We start from the raw sequence: 26,053 nt of genomic DNA, 5'->3' as shown, positions 1-26,053 counted from the left end.
TTGCTGATTGGATAGTTTAAATATTAATTGATATAAATATGTGTAGTTTTGTATGAGTCTTTTTCTGATGAAGTCTGTTTTAACTAGACAGAAATGTTGAGTTGGTGAAAGGCGTTATGTGCTTTTATTTTAAACCTTGGAAGCTGCTTGTGTGAATTAAACTTGGATTTTTGCATCAAAGAATGATTGACTGTCGTATTTTCCTGTCAAGGGTACTTGTTTGGAGTTTGTTGATTAGTTTTGTCAATTTGTTACGTAGTGTTTTGAAGTTAACATGATTTTGTTCATTTTTGTTTTGTTTCTAGGTTGACCAGGGTACGTCCGTTTGCTTAATCAAGTGTTTGCATTCCTTAGAGAGCCATGGTGCTGAGTTCCTTTTGATTCTTTTCATACAATGGGAGCTAGTGTATTAAGTAAGTGAAGGAAGGTGTTATTAAAGTATAGTACAGCATCATTAAGGGGTAGTTGTTTAAGGGGTGTCCAGTCTATTTCCTGTAGGAGATTGTTGAATTTATGCTGACAAAAATTGAGTTCCTAGCTGATTTTATAGTGTGTACTCTTAGTTGTTGGGAGTTTGTTCTAAAGGAGTAAGCTGGCAGATGATCACTCAGAGAGCTAGGCAGTGTACTAAAAGAGGGGTAATTAGCAGGGTGGGATACTAGAATCCAGTCTAAGGTGGATTGGCAGGCAAGATCTTTGCTGTATCTTGTTGGAGCTTCGATAAGCTGAGAAAAAACATACAGATTTATACTATTTGTGGGGGGAGTCGGAAGCTATGGTTTCCCAATCTGTATTTACGTCTCCTAAGATTATTGTTTCAAGGTTTATTGTTTGGGATGTACAGGATAAAATATTTTCCAACACTGGTATATTGTTACCTGGTGGGATATATATTACTATTATGCAAATTATTTTTGACATATTGAGGTTCAAAAAGGAGATTAGTACCTCAACATTGGAAAAGATGGGTATATTACCGGTATAGGGTGTAATGTTGAGTGTAGAGGGATATAAAAGTGCTATCCCTCCCCCTTTTTTAGATTGTTCTCTTCTGGTTATTGCAAATGTTGGCGATATTATTTCTTAGTCTTTTACATTGGGATGTAGCCAAGTTTCAGTAAGGGCTAGTATGCCAAGTTATTTTGATCAGTCCAGGCATGCAGTGGGGATATTTTATTATACATACTTCTAAGGTTAAATGTAAGTTTGTTTAAATCTTTGGGGTTACCCTTGTGGTTAGGATTAGAGCGTAAGCCAGGGTTAGGATGTATGTCTCCACATTTGAGTAGATAGGTAATGAGGAATGTGTACCATGGGAAGTGTTTTTATTCCTAGGTGAGAGTACTGGTGTCAAGTGTGGTTTCAAAGGAGGTGAGGAGGCCAATTTGTGGCTTGAATAGAATGGGAGGGTATAGGGGAAAAGCTGGGAGGAGATATGTGAGAAGCTGTGTTGTTTATTGGGGAGAGGGTTAGAGGAGGTTGTTGATGTGTAGTGGTGTGGGGGGGTATGTAGAGATATAGCTGTAGTGAGGTTGAGAATTAAGAGTAAAGAGGCTAGTCAAGTTAGGAGGAGCATGTCAACTGTGATAGTGAGTTTAAAAATAGTAAAAGTGAGATTTGTGTGTTTGAATATACTACAGGTGTAAAGACTGTTATATGATATGTGTGCAGCTGAAGGTAAGGTTAGAAATGTTTTGACTTCAGAGTGAGCTTTGATAATGTGGTTAGGTGTTTTACCTTGCAGTTTGTGATAAGGATAGGTGAGGTTGATGTGATTGGTCAGTAGTAAAATTATGGTGCACTGCTAATGTGTATGTGTAGTAGAAGAAAAGATGGTAAGTCTGGAGTTAATTTAAAATAGTTTGAGGTGGTGATTGTATTGTGATGGTAGAGTAGAGTAAGATGCAAAAAAGTATAGTAGTGGGCATGTGAATTCAAGGGAAATGGATGTAAGGGAGAGCAGATAAGTTTGGCTAAATAAAAGAAAGTAAGTTGTGCATGAATTGTGGGTGTGGACAAGGTAGAGTTGTATGTAATTGGATCATAGGAATAAGGGGGGTTGTTTGCTTAGGATAAGAGTAGAGGTGCTGGGGGAGGGTGGGATATGGGGGAAGGGCAGGGGAGCAGAGTGAATGGAACAGGAAGAACCCCCCCAGATGGTTTACCACCCTAAACAATCAGTGAGGTAGGATGTTCATGGATACAAAAGACAAGTTGTCTGAACTCTAAATACTTGTCTCGAGTCACAGCCTCTAATTTTATAGTTATGGGCTTTTCAATGTCTTTCCAGGGATATATTACACTGATAAGAGTGAAATATGCTGAAGTGTTAATATAGCTTCATCTTCAGCAGTAAAAGGCCTATGAGTGGGGGCTGGGGATATCCTTCCAGCAGATTCAACACTAGAAAACAATGCACACTAGACTTAACCAATTAAGTTATTTGCATATTGCCTTACATAAATTTAACTTTATTTGTCGCGTGTGTACTTTTTGATAACTGCAGGTGAAATTCAGCTGTGCAAGTTCTTTAGGTAGTGCAATATGATAAGTCTGACTACTGCTGCTGCTGCAGAAGTATATGTGCTTGTTTCACTGGGGGGGGGGGGATGATAGATTTCTTGATGGTTGAACTAGTTAGTTATAGTACTATTTGTCTATACTCATCCATCTTACTCCTGACTACTGCTGCTGCTGCAGAAGGTATATGTGCTTGTTTCACTGGGAGGGAGAGAGAGAGAGAGAAAAAGTTAGGTATAATGCTATTTGTCTATACTTTTCCACCTTACTACTGACACAGGAGAAGTGCGTGCATGAACAACTTCTTCACTGTCTTATTCAGAATAATCTATTGACCAAATCTCAACATGGTTTCAGATACCATCACAGCACCTCCTCAGCTCTCCTCTCCTTCAATGTCATTAATCACAACCGGAATAACAACAAAATCTCCTCTGCCCTCTTTCTGGACTTGTCCAAAGCTTTTGATATGGTCAACCACCAACTACTTATCCACACTCTGAAAACCCTATCTTTAGATAATCAAGCCATTGGTTTGACGCTTATCTGAACGGCAGGCAGCAAGCTGTTTTGTGGCAAAACAAGTTCTCTCACCTGTTCCAACACCTTAGGAGTTTCCCAAGGTTCCATAGTAGGACCTCTTCTCTTTCTAATCTTTATCAGTGACCTCCATACAGCCATCCCAGATGCTACTTGCATTTAGTATGCGGATGACTCTACCTTGGTATGTTCGGACACCTCCCCAACAAATCTAAAGCCCTGGGTTAAAAACCCAGAGCACATTCACCAAAGTTGAAAACTGGCTGTCTAATAGGTGCCTGATCTTAAACCCGAAAAAAACTAAACTACTACTTTTTTACCCCACCCACCAATCCCCAGCAGTAACCTTTACCATTACATCGAATAATGGAACTATCATCTTACCTGACTCCGATACTAAACTCCTAGGTGCGATAGTTGATAATAATCTTAGATTTGATTCACATGTAAATCGAACCATTAAATCAATCAATAAAAAACTTGGGTCACTCTATAGAATAAAATAGTTCCTAACTACTCAAACTAGAGTAGCTACTGCCCATTCTCATCTTCTCTCTACCCTTCTTTGTGCCAAACCCATGCTTACTAATCTTAGCAAATCTAACCTTAGTAAACTTTCCAGCTGCTATAACAACATTGCTAGATTTGCCACTGGCACACCTTATAGGGCACACCACTACCTTAATCTAAAAAAGTTAGGCTGGATTGAACTACAGAGCCTTCAACAACTGAATCAGCTTATAGAAGCTTATAAAATTCTGAATCAGCTTATAGAAGCTTATAAAATTCTCAAACAACCAGGTGACACCCTTGCACTAGATAATATAATCGTCCCATATAGTAATATCGGCTCACTCCACTCTTCTAATAGACTGTTCATCCAAACAGTGAAAGTGAATAATTCAGCTGGAAACTCCCTATTTGCTAATGCCATCGGTAAGATATGGAACTCCCTCCCTGCTCACCTTACTCTCATGACCTCCTTATCCCAATTCAAGAAAAGACTTAAACTCCACTACAAAGCACAATAGCTATTTCCCTGCACTAGCCCTGTTAAGCCCGCTCCTCTAAAAGTTTATGCTAAAACTCTTCTGGATTCAACTCCTTACTTGGTTGACTGACTCTGTCTGCACGAAGACACCTCTATCAAAAAGTATACCATTTGTACATATGTAAATATCTACCCATTGTATGTAACTTAAAACCTTACTAAGAGGTAGTATTTATGTACTAAACCTATTATCAGCATTTTTTAATATAACTGTATAACTCGCTGGCTTGAACGAATCTGGAAACAATAAGCTTTTTATGTTCAATATTCTTTTCTGTATGTATGTTGGAGCTTTTTTCCCCGGGCCTCCTCTGAAAATGGATATGTATCCAGTCGGACTATCCCAGTCAACAAATGTAAAATAAATAATAAAATAAAAAAAACTTAAGTAATGTTTGGCAAACGAGCAGTGCACTATATTTCACAGTTTTTCATTTCAGCTTTCTAACCTTTAAACAGGACAATAAACAGCATACATGAGATATTTGTAGGTATGCAAGTTTGGGATTACTAAAAACAAAAATGGTGGCTTCCACAGTATAGAAGGACAGAAAGAAAAATACACTAAACTAACAAGAGATATGTGTATGCATTCAAGTGTGGGGATACTGAAATGTAGGTTTACAGATGTTAGAGGGACAGGAGGCAAGCCTGACCGTTAGTTCCCACTCTTTGCTACAAAACATACAATCAGTAAATCTGATATTTTAGAACTTAGAAAAGGCAGCTAGCTAGAGTGTGTAACGTATAAAAATAAAAAAAAAAGGAAGCAACTTTAGAGAATGACAAAACTCTTCACAAACAGAAACTCTCATATACTAACAATCACCTACATTATCCAGTAACTGTGCTGTTCATACAAACATAAAATCAGGTATTACAATAGAAGCCTTCAGTAGAAGTGAGTGGAAACATATATACACAGCATAAACATATGTACTACAGATTAGCAGGGAGAAAGAAAAAGAGAAAAAAAGAGTACTTAGCCAGATGGCAACAGACATATAGACTTACTTAATGTAACTGCACCCCATCCCATCAGTAGCCTGAGATCACAGTATGTTACAATTAAACTTGCTTTTGTCAACTCTTTCTTCTCTTGTTATACTGTAAAGGCGGTATTTCTTACAATTAAAAAAGCTTCTTTCTTTGAATATTTTTAAGACTTATAATAGTCACTGAAAAGACTCCCCACACATTTAAAACACCCCGGCTACACACTGCACAGAAATGCTTTATTATATATAACATGCTTTACTGTATGTAGTTTATATTATGAAATGTTTTGTACAAGTAGTAATAAAAAGGAAAATTGCTTTATTTACAATTATTTTCCCACTTTTAGTGTTTTTCTAAACATTAATATCATAAAGTGGAGTATACGTTAACACAATTTTATAGTCTCACATTTATTCATTAATTTCAGTGTTGCTGGTCTTATTCCTGTTCATCTCCATCTCCCAGTACCAGACTCTGGTTCAAGTCCAAGGTACTCCTGATTCTCCTACTCAATTTCTGTGTTTTTATCTGTCTCTCAAGCATTTTCCTGCATAATAATTTTCTACAAACATTCTGCTGTTTCCAACTTTTAATACTTTATCCTTCTGCCACAATTTTGTGAGGATGAACTGTTTTTGCTGTTATGACTGTGTCTTTACTACTATAGTTCTTGGCTGATTTCTCATGGCTAGGTTTGGATCATACATTTGAAGTGCCTTTTCAATTAACAAATCTTGCTGTGGAACACCAGTTATGTTGCTTATCTGTGCTTTCATAAAATTAATACAGTCTGTTCCTTCCAGTTTTTCTGGTGTAGCAGAAAGTCTCAGGCTTTCCCTAGTCGCTCTATCATCTTAACTCTGCTGTTATTTTAAAACAGCTCTTTTTGCAAAGCCTCATACTCAGCCAGCTTTCTCTTCATTTTAGCCTCTTATTTTTTCAGTCTTATCAGTTCATCTCACCGAGGACATGGACTTCAATGAAGGGGAAGAATCCCCCAGATCACCACCAGAGGATGTCTGCTTTGGAGACATTTTAGAGATCCTGAGGCAAAGAGGTGGTTGGTCAGCCCAACCTCTATCCTCAGAGCAGTCCGTGTTTTTGGAGGCTTTCAGGACGGGCCCATCTACATCCTGGGTAGTTCTCCCGGCAGACAAGCTTATGGATTTATTGTCTAGCCGGGCCTGAAAGGAGCTGGACACTATAGAACCAATCCCTAAGTGCCTGGACAATTTTTTTTCTCTGCCCAAGGACAGACCATACTGGACTAAAGGTATTCCAGTGGGTGCCATGGTTGTGAGAGCAGCTACCAAAAAGGAGCTAGCCGAGCAGAGCTCCACTGTCCAAATGTCATTGGTCTTCCCAAGATCGATGCCGGGATCCTTTCTATAGAGGCAGAGGAGGAAGTTTCAATGGGAGAAGCCATCCCAGGGGCAGAGGGGGTCCACAGAATCATGGTTTCAGGGAACCCTTCTCTGATAAGCTGTATCAGTGCTCCTGAAGCACTGCCCAACTGCTGATCTCTGTAGGTAGTTGGATGTTGTTTTTCTCTGCATCCCACTTCCTGGACCAATATAACGTGAAACAAGTGGATGCTAAAGATTATATCCAGAGGCTTTGTTATCCCCTTTCTCCTTCCTCCTCCGGAGAGGCCATAGAGACTCCCCGACATTCCACACACTCAGAATGAGTTTGCAGTAGTGGAAATTCTAAATCTGCTGCAAAAAAGAGTCATCCAAGAGGTCCTGACGGAACAAAGAGGATTCGTAACTTACTCTCACTTTTTTTTAGTGCCAAAGAAAACTGGGGACCTGCAATACATTTTGGATCTAAGCAAATTAAATTTGTTTGTAAAGAAAGCGAAGTTCCAAATGGTGATGTTTCAGTCCATTCTACTGCTGCTGCAGAATGATGGTTGGATGTGCTCAATGGTCTTAAGGGATGCATGCTATCACATCAAAATAGAGAAATACTCCAGAAGTCATCTGCACTTCTGGCTGTGAGCCAGTCATTTTCAGTTCAGGGCACTGCCCTTTGGACACGCTACATCCCCCAGAGTGTTTACCAAATGCATGGCAGTAGTGGCAGCTCACCTGAGACTGCAAGGATTCCAAGTGATTCCATATCTGGATGACTGGCTCTTTACTGCCCCAACCAGGCATCAGCTACTACAGGCCAAGGATTACTTCTTCAATTTTGCCAATCACCTGGGAATCACTATAAATCTGACAAAGTTGAACCTCCCCCATCCAGACTTTAGAATTCATTGGAGCTACCTTGGTCACAGTGAACCAGATTGCGTCTCTTCTCCCCATTGCATTCAGACCTTGAGAGATCATGTGCAAGCCATCTTAAACCAAGCTTCCCCACCAGCAAGGCTGATAATTCATGCTCTGAGATCTATAGCTGCAGCCATCCCATTAGTTCCTCTTTCAAGGTATTTTATGCGAGTCCTTCAATGGAACCTGGCTGTTCAGTTAGCCGAAAGCATCTACAATGGTGGGTGCTGTCAGACTACCTGACGTTAAGCAGACCTTTCCTTCTTCCTTCACCGTCAGCCACAGTGACCATGGATGCTTCCCAGTTGGGGTTGGGGGGGCATTTCAAGGGAAAGATGGTCCAAGGCATGTGGTCACACACAGAGATTAGATTGCATATCAGTGTTCTGGAGATGAGACCAGTCTTCCTTATGTTGCAAACCTTTCAGGATGTTTTCCATCTAGGAACGATTGTAGTTCACACAGACATGTCGGTTGTGTGGTACATAAACAAGGAGGAACCTGCTCTTACCCGCTGTACAGCGAGGCCATGAGGGTTTGGGAATGGGCAATGTCTTTGGACCGTTTTCTGCTTGCATCTTACATACTGGGGAAATCCATCGTCCTGGAAGACAAGCTTAGCAGGTCCATTCTGACCCCTTAAAAGTGGTCCCTCAGTCAATAAGTAGTGGACGAGATCTTCAGCCACTGGGGCCATCCTTGCTGGGATCTGTCTGCATTCCCCCAGAACAACAAATGCAGCAACTATTTCACTGTGATCCACCCAACAGGGGAGTCTCTGAGGGATGCTGTAGTCAACGATTGCCCCCCCAGCCTCCCCTACGCTTATCCTCCTCTACCCTTGATCCCAATGTTTCTCCAGAAAGTGAAGCATCTGAAGTCCTCAGTAATCCTCATTGCCCTCTGTTGGCCTCATCAGATTAGGCTTCCCTTCCAATATCCCCTTTGGATTCTGGAACCCAAACAGGACCTCCTTTGTCACCAGAAAGAGGGTTTTCACCTCATTCTGAAGCCCCTCAAACTGACCTCTTTGTTCTCCACTTCCAGTGATTGATTGAAGGTCCAGGCTTGCTTCCCCATCAGAGACTTTATTTTAGCCTCCCAAAAAACAGCTACCAAGAAAGTCTATGGGAGTAAATGGAAGATATTTGTTTTCTGGGCTTCTGAAGAGAACATTGACCCTTTCTCTGCACCTTTTCAGCTATCCTTCACTTTCTGGTGTCTGTTTTTAAAGAAGGAGCCAGCTTCTCTACCATCAAACTTTAATTGCCATTGTTTCCAGGAGCAGAACCTCCTTCGTTTTGGCAGTGCTCCAGCATATCCTTTCTTGAGACCACTCAGGAGTTGTGTAGCTGGGGACTCTACCCATATCTGAGGAGGAATGAAAGAGACAACATCAGATTTATTAGTTATGTACTTACTATAATTTGTTGTCTGTGTTGTCTTCTTTTATTCCTCCTCACCTTCCGTCCATGCCATCATCCTTCCCATTGCTCTAGAAGACATGGAAATAACTTCTTAGGAACTGTTGTCTGATTTTGACCTTTGGTTATGGATGCATACTCCTTTTCTTCTCTTTTGCCCTGCTCTATATTCTCTAATGGGCAGCAAACTTGATGTGAGGAGGTTAGTTGGATTACGGTGCATTGTGGCAAGTGGGAAGAGCTCGAGACTTGGATCCTAGTCTAAAGAAATGCGGCCAGGTCAGATCCGTAGGTCTGATCGGTAACCCATACATGAAGAGAAATGAAAGAAGACAGCACAGATACCAAGTTATGGTAAGTACATAACTAATAAATATCTCAGACCATGGTAAATAGAATTTAAATATGATGGTTTAATAAGAGAATACATCAGTAGTTTAATTTGTCTGTGAAGGCATTAAATATTTTCATGTTTATTGACAGCTTCTCAGAAAGTGCAAATTAACAATCTGATGTTAATTTTCATTCATTCCTTACTGATGGGTTATCGGTTCTGTCCTCAGAACAGCCAGCTCGCGTCAGCCAAAAATACTCGAGCCAAGGTCCTACCTAGAATGCTCTGCTCCCTGTTACCTAAGATCTCATTTGCTGCATTGTTGTACAGCTGTGTCAAGTCACTCTCTCTCAGCTAAGTGAATAATTTTTGAAAGTTTATATATCGTTTCTACTTTAAAGTTTTTCAATCAGTTACTTGTATTGTTCTCCTACCCTATCGTATCCTTAAGACTCTCTCCCTTTAGTCTATTTCCCTTTATTACCCTTTTCTTATCTTTGAGGTAATTCTTCATTACCATTGTTGGTAACCCTTCTTTCTTTTTCTCTCTTCTTACCCTTCTGGGTAGCCTTTCTTTTTCTTCTTGATACTATCGTTCTTCTCCACATCATTATGTCCGATAAGAAAAGTAGTGTTGGTTTTAAAAAGTATAAGGATTGCGGCCATAAGTTACCACTTTCTGATAGCCATGACTTATGTGTCTATTGTTTGAATGTCTCCCACCTTACTGTGGATCCCCTGTGTGGGATTTGCAGAAATTTTTTGACCAGGACTATTAACGAGAGAAAGAACAAGTTAATCCTGAAAGGTCTCCACAAATCTCCTTTGCTGCTGCTCTGTCACCACAAATCTTCCTCTAGATCTATAGTTCAACTCTTGGGGTCAATGGAAGCCTCGATCACCATTGTTCCTCTAGCCAGATTCCACATGAGGCTCCTTCAGTGGTTACTTCTCACTCAGTGGTACCCTCTACAACATCCTTTGTCTTTTCAGATAAGTGTAACTCAGAGATGCAAGCAAGATTTACTCTGTGGAAGTCTCAGAATCCCCAACAATGGTCTCGCCCCTTCAGCCCCTATCAGCCGAAGCCACAGTGGCCATGGATGCCTCCCTGATGGGGTGGGGGGGGGGGCTATGTCAGGGAGACTTGGTCCAAGGCACGTGGTCGGAGACAGAGGCCCTTTTGCATATCAGTTTCCTGGAACTGAGGGCAGTGCTACTAGCGTTGCAAGCATTCCATTCCATCAGGGACTATTGCGATCCAGTCAGACAACATGTCAGTGGTCTGATACATCAATAAGCAAGGGAGCACCAGATCTTATCCGTTAAGCTGAGAGGCCATAAGTATATGGCAATGGGCGATAGCTTCCATCTGCTTTCTAATTGCAACGCACATTCCTTTGAGCTCCAATGTGATAGCGGACAAATTGAGCTGGTACATTCTACAACCTCACTAGTGGTCCTTCAACGCTGTGATAGCAGCAAAAATCTTCAGCCGCTGGGGCCAGCCTTGCTGCGACCTATTCGTCTCCCCAACCAGCTACAAGTGCAGCAACTATTTTGCCCTGATACCCCCTCGGGGACAGTCACCGAGAGATGCTGTAGTCCACGCTTGGCCCTCGAGTCTACTTTATGCTTATCCTCTTCTCCCCCTCATCTCCCAATTTCTGTAGAAAGCATGACAGTTGAAAAGCAAAGTGATCCTCATTGCTCCATATTGGTCTCGACAAGTCTAGCTTCCCTTCCTCTAGTCTCACCTGCTAGATCAACCGTGAATCCTCAGTCCATCCCCAATGTTGCTCTCCCATCTGCAGGGTCTGACTCACCCCAATCTAACAACTCTGAAACTGACAGCTTGGTTTCTCCACTTTCAATGATTGCCAGGCAGGAAAACCTCTCGTTTCCAGTGCACAATATTCTTACTGCATCTCATAAATTGTCCACCAGACTAATCTATCTCAATAAATGGAAAAGGTTTTTTTCTATGGGCAGCAAATAAACAATTAGACCCCTTGTCAGCCCCAGTTTTGGTGGTTTTCGATTACTTATTACATCTTTTCCACTCTGGGGTGTCTGCCTCTACTATTCCTGTGCATTTAGCTGCCATTTCAAATTTCCACATTGGTTTTCAGGATTCTTCGCTCATGTCACATATAGACTCTGTAAAGCTTTCTTGAAGGTGGTTCTTCACCTAAAACCTCCCTTTAGATAGCCAGTATAAACTTGGGATTTGGCCTTGGTCCTGCAAGCCCTAACAGCTCCCCCCTTTGAACCTGCGTCTTCATGTGATTTAAAATATCTCTCGTGGAAAACTTTGCTTCTCATTGCAATCACATTGGCCAGACTCTTATCAGAACTTCAAGCCTTATGCATCAAATGTCCCTATCTTATCTTCCATAAGGATACAGTATCACTGAGAACTAACTCTTCCTTTTTACCAAAAGTGGTGTCAGAGCGATCTATCAACCTTCCAGTATTTTTTACTAACCACTCTAACAAGGGAGAGTATTGCCTGTACTCCCTGTATATTCATAGACAAATACGATTTTATCTGTTCAGAACAAAATCTACCCATAAATCAAACCAACTATTTCTTGCTTTTTCTGGACCAAGACTAGGTCATCGTGTCTCAAGTTACATTGGCTTTGTGGTTGAGAAATTGCATTACCTTTATCTACAACAAGAACAATGTCACCTTGCCTCACAGAGTGAAAGCACATTCTACAAGGTCTATGGCAACTTCAGTAGCTTTCCATGCTAAGGCTTCACTCAATGATATTTGCTCAGCTGCCACCTGGCCAAACCTCATACCTTTATTCTTCATTACAAATTGGATTTGGCCTCCAGAGGTAGAGCTTCTTTTAGCTCCATGGTGCTCGGGAATGTCCTTCCATGAGGGCCACCCAGGGAGATACAGGTAATTGGGGACTCTGTCCCATCAATAAGGAATGAACGAAGATTAACAACATCAGATAAAGAAGTTATGTCTTACCATAATGTTCCATCTGCATTGTTGATCTTCATTCATTCATTACTCCCCACCCTCCGTCCCCCTCCGGTGGTTCCTGGTTAATCTCATATACTCCTTTATTGTAGGTCTGTTATGACCAGAGGTAGCCTCTACTTTTGTCTATCAACTTGCAAACTCGATCTGAGGTAACAGGGAGCAAAGCATTCTGGGTAGGACCTTAGCTCGAGAGTTTTTGGCTGACGCGAGCTTGACATATGGCCGTGTTGGTTCCGAGGATGGAACCGATAACCCATCAGCGATGAATGAATGAAGATCAACAACACAGATGGAACGTTATTGTAAGACATACCTTCTTTTTTCTGAAGAAAAGGAATTAAACATAGATCGTATAGACCTGAAGCTTAGGAATGTTGTACAGCATCTCCTCTAGACCTAGCCATTATGTGAACAAAACTGGGTTTTCATGTTGCATATTTTTCTGTGAAAAGTTTTTGCTTCGAGAGAAGATAAATGTGGTTAAAAGGCAGCCTTAATCCCAGAATTATGTTGTCTAAGTATACAAATATTTTAATGTTATATGTCTTAATTTGTACAGAGACAGTGTACTTGATCCATGTGTTTGAAGACAAAAGTCATAACTTGCATACCACATCACATTCTTTATCGTCTGCCATTTCCTTCTCCTACTCCACCCCCTCTTATTTTCCTGATATGTACAGGAAATTCTCTTTATTCTAGAGGACTGGTAATTCGAAATTCATAGGTTCATAGGTGTGTACTAGGCTAATGGCCCTGGAGCCTTTACAAGCCTAGCCCATAAAAGTGCCCTGGCATCGTGCCGCTCGGCGTTAGTTCCCAGTTCCTCCATCAAGTAGAGCCACTGGAGTGATCCCCGGGGTGAACTTTCTATGTCCCATCCCCTCATCAAGATTTCTCTTGAAGAGGGCCAGTGAGGTGCTCTGCTTGACATATATGGGAAGTCTATTCCAGAGCATGGGCAGTCTCTGGGTTATGAACCTGTCCCTCCAGCAAGTTCTGTTGATTGTGACAATGAGGATGAGGTCTCAGGAGCATGTGGTGCGGAGAGATTAGGATTTCTTTAGATGTAACATTTCTAACAGAGCTGCGCCGGTCATGGCTTTGTAAGTCAAGCAAAGATCGCCTCTTAGTAGACGATATGAGACAGAGAATCACTGGATTTTTTTGAGTCTGTCCATGTACGACATGTGTTTAAGGCCTAGGATCCTCTTCGTGAGGTACTTTTGTGGCCTTTCCAGCTGTTGCATGTGTCTAGTGAGGTACATGCCAAATGGGGCATTATACTCGATCATTGGCTTAATGAGGGAAGAGTATAGAGAGATAATGACCTCTTTCTTCCTGGATGCAAAACCTTTGGTAATGAGATGTGCCACATAGAAGGACTTTCTCACCACAGTGGCAATGTGGTGGTCGAAGGAAAGGTTGCTGTCAACCTGTGTCCCCAAATCTCTTATAACACCTTCAGTGTTCAGTGGGCTCCCATCAATGTGGTAGTTAGTGGGAACTGAGTTTTCCCAAAGGGGATGACGACACATTTTTTGGCATTAAGCTTAATGACATGGTTTTGACACCAGTCATTGGTCTCAGTATGGTGTTTCTGTAAGATGTTTACATCACTTGGGGAGTTAATAATGACTCCCAGCTTGCAGTCGTCTGCAGACTTGGTCAGCCAGAGTCTCCTCCGTGTTAGCCTAGACTTCTGAGAAGTAGAAGCCAAACAGAAGAGGACCCAGGACTGAGCCCTGTGGGACTCCACTTGTGACTGGTTGACTTGGAGTCCGCTACTTTCACACTGTTGATTCTATCTGTGAGAGAATTTACAACCCACTTAGTGTTATAGGGGTTGATGCCTAGTTTGGTGAGTTTATCAATAATTTCTGAGTGGGGAATAGTATCAAAGGCCTTGGCCAGATCGAGGTAGGCTGTATGAACTGCCTTGCCCTGATCCACAGCTCTGGTGACTGACTCAAAGAAGTCAACCAGGTTGAACAGGCATGATCTCCCTTTCACAAAACCAAATTAAGTGAGATCTAGAGTTTGGAGATTTCCTGTATCCTTGTTAATTAGGTCCATGATGATGCTCTCAATAGCCTTACATATCAGACTTGTCAAGCTAATGGGGCTATAATTCCCTGGGTCCATAGTCACTCCTCCTTTATGGAGAGGGATGACTGTAGCCGTGCGCCATTCAGTAGGGACAAAGCCTGAGGTGAGACTATGATTGAACAGGGCACACAGATGTGGTGCCAGTTCACTTTGTAGTTCATGTAGAACACAGCCAGGGATATTGTCAGGTCCCATGGAAGCTGTATTCTTGGCCTTGGACAATGCAGTTTTAACCTGTGCTTCAGTAATGCTGTGTGGCTGGCATTCTTCCGGTATTGTGATTGGTCCTTTAGGTGGGGAGAGGGGGGTAAAGTTGGCACTGTATCTGTCGGCCAGTATGTTGGCAATATTTGTTGGCTCAGTATAGGAGGTACCATTGTGCAGTAACTCAGAGCAAACCTGAGTATTGTCATGGAGATTCTTGATATAACTATAGAAGGCTTTGTGGTTGTTTTTAGTATCTGCCGCAATTCTGCCTTCATAGTTGGCTTTAGAGATTTTGATGAGGGATCTCAACTTTTTGTTGAGGCTAATAATGGAGTTTTTCCAGTCCTGGGACTTCACCTTTTTCTGCAACAGTTTTTTTCCTTCTATTGTAGAGTTTATTAATGGCAGGGCACCACCAGATTGGCTTCCTTTTTTTGGAGGAGAGCGTCTTGGTTCTGTTGGGTATGACTAGTTCCATGTATTTATGTTCGTGTTCCTACAGTGCATTGGTGTATGATTCGGCAGTCATGCATCTATTTTCCATTAACATGGGTGCTGTGATGTTAGCCACCTCTGTTTTTAGGAGACCAGTCAGCTTTGGAGAAGTTTTTCATGGTGGTTACCTTTGCGGGGTGTGTGTGGATGAGATGTGGATTTCCATGGTGATTAGTTTGTGGTCAGATCTAACCAGGGAGGAATTGACTGTTGGTGTAGAGCAACAGTTGCCCATGTTAGTAATAACCAGGTCAAGGATGCTGCTTTCTTTAGTGGGGGTAAGAATGAGCTGGTCCAAGGCATTGGAATTTAATTCCAGGAAGTCTTGGGGCAGTGTATTAGTGCATGAGTAGTTTTCCCAGTTGATGGAGGAGTAGTTGAAGTCACCTAGTATGAGAGTGTTGGGTTGGACCCTAATAGTTTTCAGGGTGCTTAGGAACGCAGAGTGAGAGTCTTAGGACATGGTTGGGGACCTATAGCAGGCTACGACCAGAATCGCCGTCTTGCCCAATGTTAGTTGTACCTGGAGTATCTCCGATGCATTATGCTGGGCTACTAGTCTGGATGTGTGCATATCCTTTATGAATATGGAGACACCCCTGCCTTTGGAGCTGCGGTCCATGTTCTGTGGCCGAAAGGTGTAGAATGAGTTATAGCCTGGTAGCGCAGGGGTGCTTTCTGCTCCTTTAAACCAGGTCTCAGTTACAGCACAAATGTTGGTGTTCTCCATTTTGAGGAGTGCTTCAAGCAAGTGCATCTTGAGATTTAGACTTCTAGCGTTGTGCAGGATGACCCTCAGATTGCATTTCTTTATACCTGTTACAGTGGTATGGCAGTAGCGTTGTTACCTCACAGCAAGAGGTTCTCCCGTTCGTTTCTCGGCTGGGCTTGGAAGTGCCTTCTGTGTGGAGTCTGCATGTCCTCCCCGTGGTTGGGTAGCGTTCGAAAGACATGCGTGCGTAAATGGGTGTGCCTTCGTTGAAGGTTGGGCGTCGAGCTGGCACCTCAGCGTTTTGTAAAAATCTACTGCCAATCATTAGCAGACCGGAGTTCTGCTGTGGAGACCCCTTACCGGGAAAAGCCGAAAGACAAACAACAACAACAACAGTGGTAATTTGGTCTTTGGAATATCACCTAAAAAAGGCACTATAGGGGTGGGAAGAGCCTTGGCCTGTATCTGGAAACCCAGGGGTGACAGATGCAGGCTATCTCTGGCAAAGCATCGAGGTCTGTCGATCATGTCATCTCAAGCAGACAGATACTGGATCCCATTAGAATGACAGCAGAAACTTAGCCAATTGTTAAAGTCAATCATTTTCTGATTGTTCTGCGGTATCATTCTGGGTGACGATAGGATGCTGCTCAGGGCTAGGGTCCTACCTGCCTGGGCCACATAATCCGAGAGCTCCTGTATGTCTCTTTTTATGTAGTCCAGGGAGGTGCATCTCAGGTCATTCACACCCACATGGACAGTGACAGAGTCATACTTGTACTTGTTGTGTAGTGACCTGAGTGTGTGTGTGTTATGTGCCGGATTCTGGCACCTGATAGACAGCTGACTGTTACTTTCTCCTTATTCACCCTAGTGAGTGGGACTTGTGTGCCTCACTATCGAGTCACTTATGATTAGCGTATTGGGCAAGCTGTTTTGCCTTAGGGACTTAGGTTGATGGGCACACTGTGTAGGTGAGCTATGTGTCTTGCGGTTTGTGCTATGTTGTGGTAGTTTAATGCGTTTCTGCCTTGGAGGCCTCTGCTGTTTGGGTTGATTTCTCTTGACAGCCTCTGCGAAGGTGGGTGTGTGGTTTGTTTTATGTGAGAGCTGTGATGGTGGGTGTTCTGGAGGGCTGTGTGTTGCCTGTGTTGACCTTCTTCCTCTTGACCAGCTATTCTGGTCTTGACTTGAGAGTGCATGGCTTCCAATTTGGATATATAAGTGCATCTCTCACAAGTCTGAGTGTTGGGAGGTAAGAGGAGGGGGTTGTCTGTGTACATAAGGCAGTTGGTATACTACCTCAGAATGTCCATGCTCACCAGGTTAATAAGAGAAAGCACAGGGAACTGACCTTTAGACATGCCTGGAGGGATGGTCATTATTACTGAGTACTGGAGCTGTTTCCTTATGTAGTCCTTTTGCAGGAAGATCAAAGTACATTAGAAGGAGTAGGTAAAAGTTTTACATAAGTTAAGCAGTTTACGTCTAAGGTAAATATCCAAAATACCATGTCTTTCTCTCTTCATAGTTGATACTTCCAGAACATATCAGCTGTCTTTGTTCTTGTAGAGCAGGGTTCCAGCCCATCTTGTAATCTTCATTTTTGAGTGTCTTCTTTGTATTTTCATGAGACATTAGCATTGATGGTAGTAGGGCATTATGGACCAACTTCAATGGAAATGACATTCACTGCCTTTGAACAATTGATTGTGGGAGGTCTTGAGGACAGGGTACAAAACAAAATTCCTTTCAAGAACTGACTGTCTGCTGCTTTCCAAGAACCTCACAATCTCTGCTTGTTAGTCACAGTAAAACCTGTACTGAAAGAAGTGTTAACAAAGACAAGAGTTTGGGTATCCTAATTAAAAGGGTTTTCTTCTGATACTGAAAAAGGAAGGTGGAACATAGATACTAAGTTTTGACTTCCTTTTTGAGAAGATGCTTAGCGGAGTTAATTTTAATGGGGTCTACTTTAGAACACCGAAAACTCAAAATGTCGATCGCTCACATGAGCGAATAATCAGGAAGTCAGTGTTGGTTTTTTTGGGATCGCAGTACAGTGAAGATCAGAATAGTTGCCCTTTCCTCATTGTAGTGCGATCTCAGCGTAGGAATATATATTTAGCAGGGGGGGGGGTGCAGCCCCCCACAATAGTGATTTTGAGTTCCTGATTATTCGCTCATGTGAACGTTCGATATTTTGATTTTTCGTTGTTCTGACATAGACCCTTTTAATGAGCACTTTGGGGGGTTTAAAATACACCTTTCCGTAACAACTGTCATGAAAAAGTATGTAGATTTACCTGTGCCTTTTTGACTGTCTGATTCAGGAACTTTCACATCAGCATCTGCTGGACAATGTGGAGAAAGCTTTACTGTCCTTGCTACCCCCGAGATAAATTATAAACTGCAGGAAATCAGATTCTGCACCAGAGTTGGAAGAACTTTGTGGAAGTAGTTTTGAATTCATCACATTACACTGTCTTTCTGTTATGACACAGGCTGTCCAAAAAGACAGTCTTTTTTATTGTTTGTGAGTGAGTAGCTGCCCAGACATTCTTGTTAGTAATGATTTTTCTGAAGTGTCTAGGACAATTCTTCATGATCAGCATCATGATTAGTGTTGCTAAGCTTCACATGAGGAACTTTCAGCATTACCTATGGCATTTCTGATATATCATTTACATTTTGTCAAGATTTATTCCATAACTCAGCCTTGAGAAAGGAACCTCATGTTTAAGCATGACAGATTTCAACCTGGGGAAATCCTTCACCCCATCTAACCAGTAGTCTCTCTTGTGATGAATACTTTAGATGCCAGTTGTAGTACTCTTTTCAAGGCTCATATTAAACACCTTTTTATTATGAGACATTAATTATCTAAATATCAGCTAGCCCACCTGTATGTCCAACACACTGCTCCCCTACACCCACGCCCCTGGACCAGTTAGCAAATGCTTTCTGCTTCCAGACCAGCTGTTTTAGTCCCAGTAATTAATCTACATTCAGGAACCTCAACAAAGCAAGCGTTTTAAATTTTATTGACCTTTTTGAAAAGCATAAATGTTCCAGTTGCCTTGAATCCCTGAACACTGACACCACAGACCTAATCAAGGAATTTTATTACTTATTAAATCACTGCATAGAGAATTGTTCCCTTCCATCCTAAGCAAACAATACATATATTAAATGCTCACTCTGGTGGAATAATACCATCAACAAATTCTGTAAGAAGAAACATAACCTCCTTGCCTTATCCAAATATTGCCTCCTCCCACATAATAAAATAAAACATAATTAAATTAGAAGAGAACTCAAGAATATTCTGAGAAGCACCAAAGATCCCTACATGCACAAGACAGTCATCAACACTAAGTAGAAGCTTAAGGTCTTTTTACATATGTGCATAAGATCCATAGTAAAAAAGGTGCCGTGCTCTGACCTTGTAAATCCTATTACTCACACTGATCCAGAATCAACAGCTAATATCTTGGCTAATAAATTCAGCTCTAATTGCATTTTATCTGCTATACCCTCATCCTGCCATACCAACTTAGGCCAGACACCCCATCATCCATATTGCCTACATTTCAGTAGCCCACTCTGTAACAAAAAAAAAAAAAGAACACTTCCTTTGGGCCAGACCATATTTGGCTACTTACTGGAAAACTTAACTCACCACTTATACAAACCTGTCCTAAACATTTTCAGGATATATGCCTGAAGAATGGAGGAATATCATAGTCATGCCCCTTCATAAGGTTGGCCCAACCACTAAACAATGTTAATTATAGGCCCATCAGTAGCCTCATCTGTAAGTCCATAGAATGGACTATTGTGGAACTAATCAAACTAATCAGTAAGGACATACAGGATCTGTAGACTTTGGACTATTTGCATTTTGACTTTTTGAAGGATAGATTGTGCGTCTTTGAAAAAGTACCCAAAGCTCTAAATGAAGACTTTCCATTCACAATTCTTTCTTGGACTTAACCAAAGCATTTCACACCAATCCAGCACTGGCGTCATAAATAAGCTAACATAAATAAATACCAATCCCAGTGTAGTAGACTGGATTTACTGACTGTTCCTCAAGCGGAACATACTCGATCAGAATAAATGGTAGCCTTATAAAAAGCAAAATGCATCTATCAGCTTCCCTCAAGGCTATGTTCTGTTATAGGTCCTCTCCTTTTTTGGAATTGATCGTTTCTGTGAAGTACAGTCAAATTCTAATAACCTTTAGCTAACTAAAATTGCAGATGACCACAGGCTAGGAATCATCCTAAATTCTGCCTCAGATTTACTAATAATCCAGCATGGCCATGGTAACCTTAATAACTTATTATAATCATTGTTTAACCTTAAAAGTAAAGAAATACAATAGAATCAGAATCACCTGTGGTAAAAGTAGTGCTCCTACACAATATCATTTAAATAAAATTCACCTCAAGACTGACATCTTGATTTGGGATTTAGGAACTTAAGTAGATAAATAGCTCCAGCATTGTCAAGAAAAGCTTTCTACCTCTAATATCAGCTGTTGTGAGTCATCATCTAAATCATATTTTGTCCCAATTCCACTTTGTTTATCCCATCATAAAATACAGTGCTCCAGTTGGCATGTATAGCTGTAAACTCATGTAACTGGACTATCCTCATGTTTTATAAGCAAAACAATTCAAGATTTAAAGCGCCACTGTTAATTAGATAGAATAATGTCCTGGTTTTATTTTCTGTGGCTGGTAGGCTTGAGCAGTGTGATCTGTCCCTTGCCTTCCAACCTGTGTCAAATCCTGCTCTCCGCAACCTCCTTTTCATCAAAAAGAAAAACCCTGTAGTTGATACTCATTCCAGCGACTTAATTCTGTGACAGAATACCAACAAGTTGTGATTGTGGAACAGTCATCATCCTGTATGTTCTTCACCTATGGAACAAGTTTCCCCTACACATTACACAATTCAAAACCCTAGCGGCATTCAAACTTTAGTTAGATGAATGGATGGGATCCTGTAACTTTATCTCAGGAGTCACACACTGGCTACAAGCTTCTAACTATGCTTAAATAAGTATTATCACATCTAAAACCTCTGTATTTATTTTGTTTCTTATTCCATGCCTTAACTCCAACATCTCTCTAATTTCCCTTCTCTTTAAAGTAATCCAACCTGACAATGTAATGCCCCAAATGAATTCTTTCTCCTGCCGACTTCTACACTATTTGTTTACCTGCAAGGGGTCTTCTGAAGTGTCATTAGCTAAGTCTGCAATGGGGTCTTTTATAGGTGAAGATGTGCCTCAGACAGAAAGAAAGGTTGGTGCTTCCATCACTACAGGCATTCAAGAATAATCTCCCTGCAGGCATTATTTAACATAAAGTAGGTCAACAGTAATGTGATACATAGACAAGGCACAGCAAAATTCTGTCATATATGCAATATAGCCATGTAAGCTAGAAGCTGGCATAATCTCTGAACCTCAGCTACATGCAGTTCATTTATCAGGCTCAGACAGTCTGCTGGCAGACTCTTGTAGTTGAACAGCTTGATTGGTTCATAAGTGTCAACTGCAGGCTCGTTTTATACAAGAATTAACCAAAATGGGACAACCACTTAGGGATCTGCTTGCTCCCAGGATATGCTCACAATACCCTGTCAAGATCCTTGTTAAGTGACCTGCTTTAACACATTTTCTCTAATTCCCTGAGTCAGAGTGTGACAAAAAGTGGCAAAACAAAGAGCTTGTGTTGATTCTTTTAGTTCCATTTAGTCAAGGCCACTATTGTTTTCTATTCGAATAAAAGGCTGTTTGCATTTCATTAATCCTCCTCTCTAAAAATACTTTTTTATGCCACAGAGAACATTTTCAACAAGCAGTGGAATTTCTTCTGTTTGTTTGAATGTTGTAGTTTTGGTTCCTAATAAAAATAATGAGGAAACCTCTCTGTGTGGAAGATCTAAGATTCCCTAAAGATCAGTCACCTAATAAAAAACATACTGTGAATATCCAAAATAATAACAGGTGGTAGAATTACTTTCTTTAAAACTTTCCAAAGTATAAATCCACTATTGAAAGTAGGGAAGCACAAGCTGGTTCAAGTCAAATCTTAGAAACAAACAAACAAGTGACCCAAATAGTTGAAAAAAAACAGAATATAGTGTAGAAATTCATCATTCATGTTGAATGTGATGTCTGCGCTGGTCCCTAACCAGCAGTGGCAGCTGGTGACTTCAAATCAAAGGGGGGCTGCAGGAGACAGTTGAATGGGTGGGGCCAATGGGAAGGGGTGTGACCAACTAGAAAAGGGCAGAGCTATGCTCAAACCCACAAAAACTGGGACTTCAATTAAATATGCTGCCCTGGGTGCCAAACCATCATTATGAGAGTCCAGTCAAGACAAAATGAAGTGTAGAAGAAAAAAAAATATTTCAATGCATTGGCTGTATGACAGCTTACTTAATATCTAAATGGAAACAAAAAGATTGTGAGGCATGAAAAAATAAATTATTGTTTAAATACATTACTGGAATGCCAGTCAAAATCATGCATAAAAAATAAGCAGCACTTAACTCAAACCACTTCTCCTTGCACTGCAGTTCTAATTATAATTTATATCTTAATAAAAGTACCAAGTAACATGCTGAAGCAATCTCTGTGATACCCCCACTTGTAGAAATGTTTCTTTTCCAAAAAAGACCTGCTGCCTGACAACAACTGTCTACTTGTTTCTTGGGGAAAATGTGATCAAAGTAAAAAATGAACAGCAAACAAGAAACAAGCTCAAGACAAATTGCTTAAAAGATTACTGCACAGGTTATGGACCACACATGATAGATTAGCGTCCTGTTTAGTTTACAAGTAAAGCCTGCAAAGATGACTGCAAGTCTCCAAAAATGTAATGAGCTTCTGAAAATACTGTAATCCTGTCCTTTATTACAAACACTGTCATATGCATTTCAATACCAAAGGGATATACATTATCTAGTCATGTAAATATTCTCTGCATGGCAACAACAAAAAGGCTTTCAATGTTGGTAATTCTTTAACAGTATGCTTATTAAAGCTTACTTGCATCTTACAGTCTCAGGCAAGCTTACCTGATGGTCATTAAAGCATTGCTACTTAAACACAGAGCAGCAGACACTGCAACAACATGCATTTTCTGAATAATAAGCATAAATCAACAGTATAAAAATATGACAGAAAAACAGGACATTATGCAAAATCAAGGACAGATGAAAAGCCACTGTAGTACTTGTGTCTACCTTGGATGGGGGGATACTCTGCACACTTATACTGCATAACTGCTCCTTGCCTTGCTTGGACACATCCATTGTCACTACATGGGGGAGTGGGGTGCAACAAGTATGTCACAATTTGAAATGTCTCTGGCTGACGGTGATGGCCCTGACACATTTGTCATACCTCTCAACCTCAGAGCAAGAAGTCTAGACAAAGCCATAAATAGAAGTGGGACAAAGGCCCAAAAATAAGGACAATTTTTAAATATTACTCTTGTAATCGTAATTGGCAGTAATTTTGGATTTACAACTTAAAGCATTTGGCTCTTTCATTCATTTAACCATTAATGGTGTTATTATTATTTATTTATTTATTTAGTTATATATTTTATTACTTTTTATGAACAATTCATTCTATAAAGAAAAGTTGACTGAAGATTTTGAGTTGGTTAGGTACATAACAGTTAGTGATTTTTATTAATGAAAGGTGTTTTTACAAATAAACTGTTTGGGTTCGTATTATTATGCGCAGTATTTGACAACACAGTAGCGCACACATGGAATATTTGGCCAGTTTAATTTTTAACAATTTTAAATTATTTTAAACACAACAGTTTAATACAATGTATTTTAAAACATTTTATTTAGCAACTAATGCATTGTGCACTTTAAATGTTAATTAATGAATCAATTTTATGTAACTAATTGCTTAATTGAAATTCTTGACACTATTTAAACTGTAACATATCCTTCAAGAAAGTATCTTGATAAAGCCTGATATTTATCAGGCGAAAGCGCTTGATTCATTGTGTTTTATAAGTTTGTTTAGCATCGAATAAAAGTTTCATTTTGTGGATTATTTGGCTGAGTCGACTAGTCGTGGTGTACTGTTTTTTAAGGCAGTGAAGTAACTGCCTCATGTATATCTTCTCCTTCTTCTTTCAGCTTTTCCCGGTTAGGGGTCGCCACAGTAGATCACCTGTCTGCTCATGATTGGCAGTGGAGTTTTACAGTGTCGAGTTGCCAGCCAGGCGCCCAACCTTCCACAGAAGGCACACACACGCATGCACTCATACCTATGGCCAATTTAGAGTGTCCAATCTACCTACAGCATGTCTTTGGAATGTGGGAGGAAACCGGAGCACTTGGAGGAAATCCACGTGACCACAGGGAGGACATGCAGACTCCGCACAGAAGGCACCCCAGCCGAGAATCGAACCAGAGAACCTCTTGCTGTGAGGTGGCAACGCTAACCGCTGCACCACCATGGCCGCCCAACTGCCTCATGCATACCAAAAACTCTTTATTGTTACCTCACAGTGATTCAGTATGTGAGACGTGTATAGAGGTGTAAGTATTTACTTAACTCAGAGGCTGCCTTCTCATTTCAGACAAATTCGGTAAGCAAAACACATAAACATATATACACATACAGCACAGAGCACTTCCAGTAAGCTAACTTATGCTGAGGTTGTTAAAAGAACACTGTAGCCTCCAAGGCTAAAGACTAAGAAACCTCAGACATTAGTATAGACAGCAACACACCTACTTTCACCCTTCACACCCACACCTAAGATGCATACTTCTAATAGTCACAATGGTGCAGACTCCAAGCCCTTATGGCCCACTGAGACTGCAACAAACCATATAGTGTTTTAGTAATAGGTGACTCTATTATAAGGCATATGGACACCATGCTCACCAGTCTGGATAAGAATAGGGTGATAATTAGCTGTCTTTGAGATGTAACAAGGACTCTTAGACCTCTCCATCTTGACAAATATGATTATGACCTGATAGTGGTCCATGTAGGAGGGGTGAACAATTTTATACACTCTACACAGAGGGACAACTGGAAGAATATGATTGAACTTGCTATGAATGTGTCTGAGGCAGAAAATACACTGGTCTTGACCGGTATTTTGCCATCACCCAGAATGATACTGAGATTCAAAGACAAGTTAATTGACTTTAATAATTGGCTATGTACTTGTTTTATTCTAAACAGGATCTAGCATGTGTCAGCTTGGGTTGAGATGGCTGATAAGTCTTGCTGGTTTGCCAGGGATGGTCTCTACCTGTCTTACCAGCGCTTTTGCATTCTGGCTAAAACCTTTGCTGTCCCCATAGTGCTTTTTTTTTTTAGGCCATCTGATGGACATTCCAACCTAATAAATTATCATTTGGAGCACAGTAATGTGGCTGTACTCAATGCTAAGAGTCTTAAAAAAATGCCCAAACTTGAGGCTTTCCTGCAACTTGAACACATTCATATATGTATAGTTACAGACGCATGGTTTTACAGCAATGAAAGCACTCACTCTGTTCCTGGGTATAATGCTTATCACTTCTTTAGACCCACTGGCAATTGTGGGGGAGTATCAGTATTTGTCAAGGATGTCATCACCTCGCAACAGATTCATTGGGGCACCACATGTGAACTCCTAGAAGACCAAATCATCCTAAACAATCTAATTGCCACCTTGTAGCTAGCTACAGAACACCCTGTATGTCCCCTTTTGTGTACAGTAGCTATCTTAACACACTAGTTGAAATTCCTATTAAACCTAATACATTTCTGCTTAAGAACTTCACCTATCCATAAATAAACTGGCTGACCAACACTGCCATTAGCCAGCATGCCTTGCGTTTCCTTGACATTATAAATGCTAACTGTCTTGCCTTCATTTTCATTTTGGTTATTGGTCTCTTTCACAATCAATTATCTATCCTAATGGGGGCCCCAATATCCTGGATCTAATCCTCCAAATATGGGAACTTCTTGCACTGCTCCATATGTGTCATTATGTATTGTTTAAAAAAAAAAACTTTATTGAATTATCACTTGTGACATAGGCAAACTTAAATTTATATAAAAGTAATCAAACTGTATTAATAAGTTTGCATTTGCAAATGTTATACATCACATATATTGTTATATATCATATAATCTAGGCAACATTACATAAATTATTCAATTCCTGCTTTCCCTTAAACCTCATTCCTCTGCATGTATTGTTCCCATGATTCCCATTTTTTCTATGTAATTTACTTACACCTTTTTCTAAAGATCCCACATCCTGTTCTTTTGTCTCTGTTACACTATTCATAGGTTCATAGGTAGGTACTAG

The sequence above is a fragment of the Protopterus annectens genome, chromosome 4.part0 (genome assembly GCF_019279795.1).
Source record: "Protopterus annectens isolate FY-2018-M chromosome 4.part0, PAN1.0, whole genome shotgun sequence".
In the NCBI taxonomy this organism is placed as follows: domain Eukaryota; kingdom Metazoa; phylum Chordata; order Ceratodontiformes; family Protopteridae; genus Protopterus; species Protopterus annectens.
Note: the sequence above shows the minus strand (reverse complement) of the source record.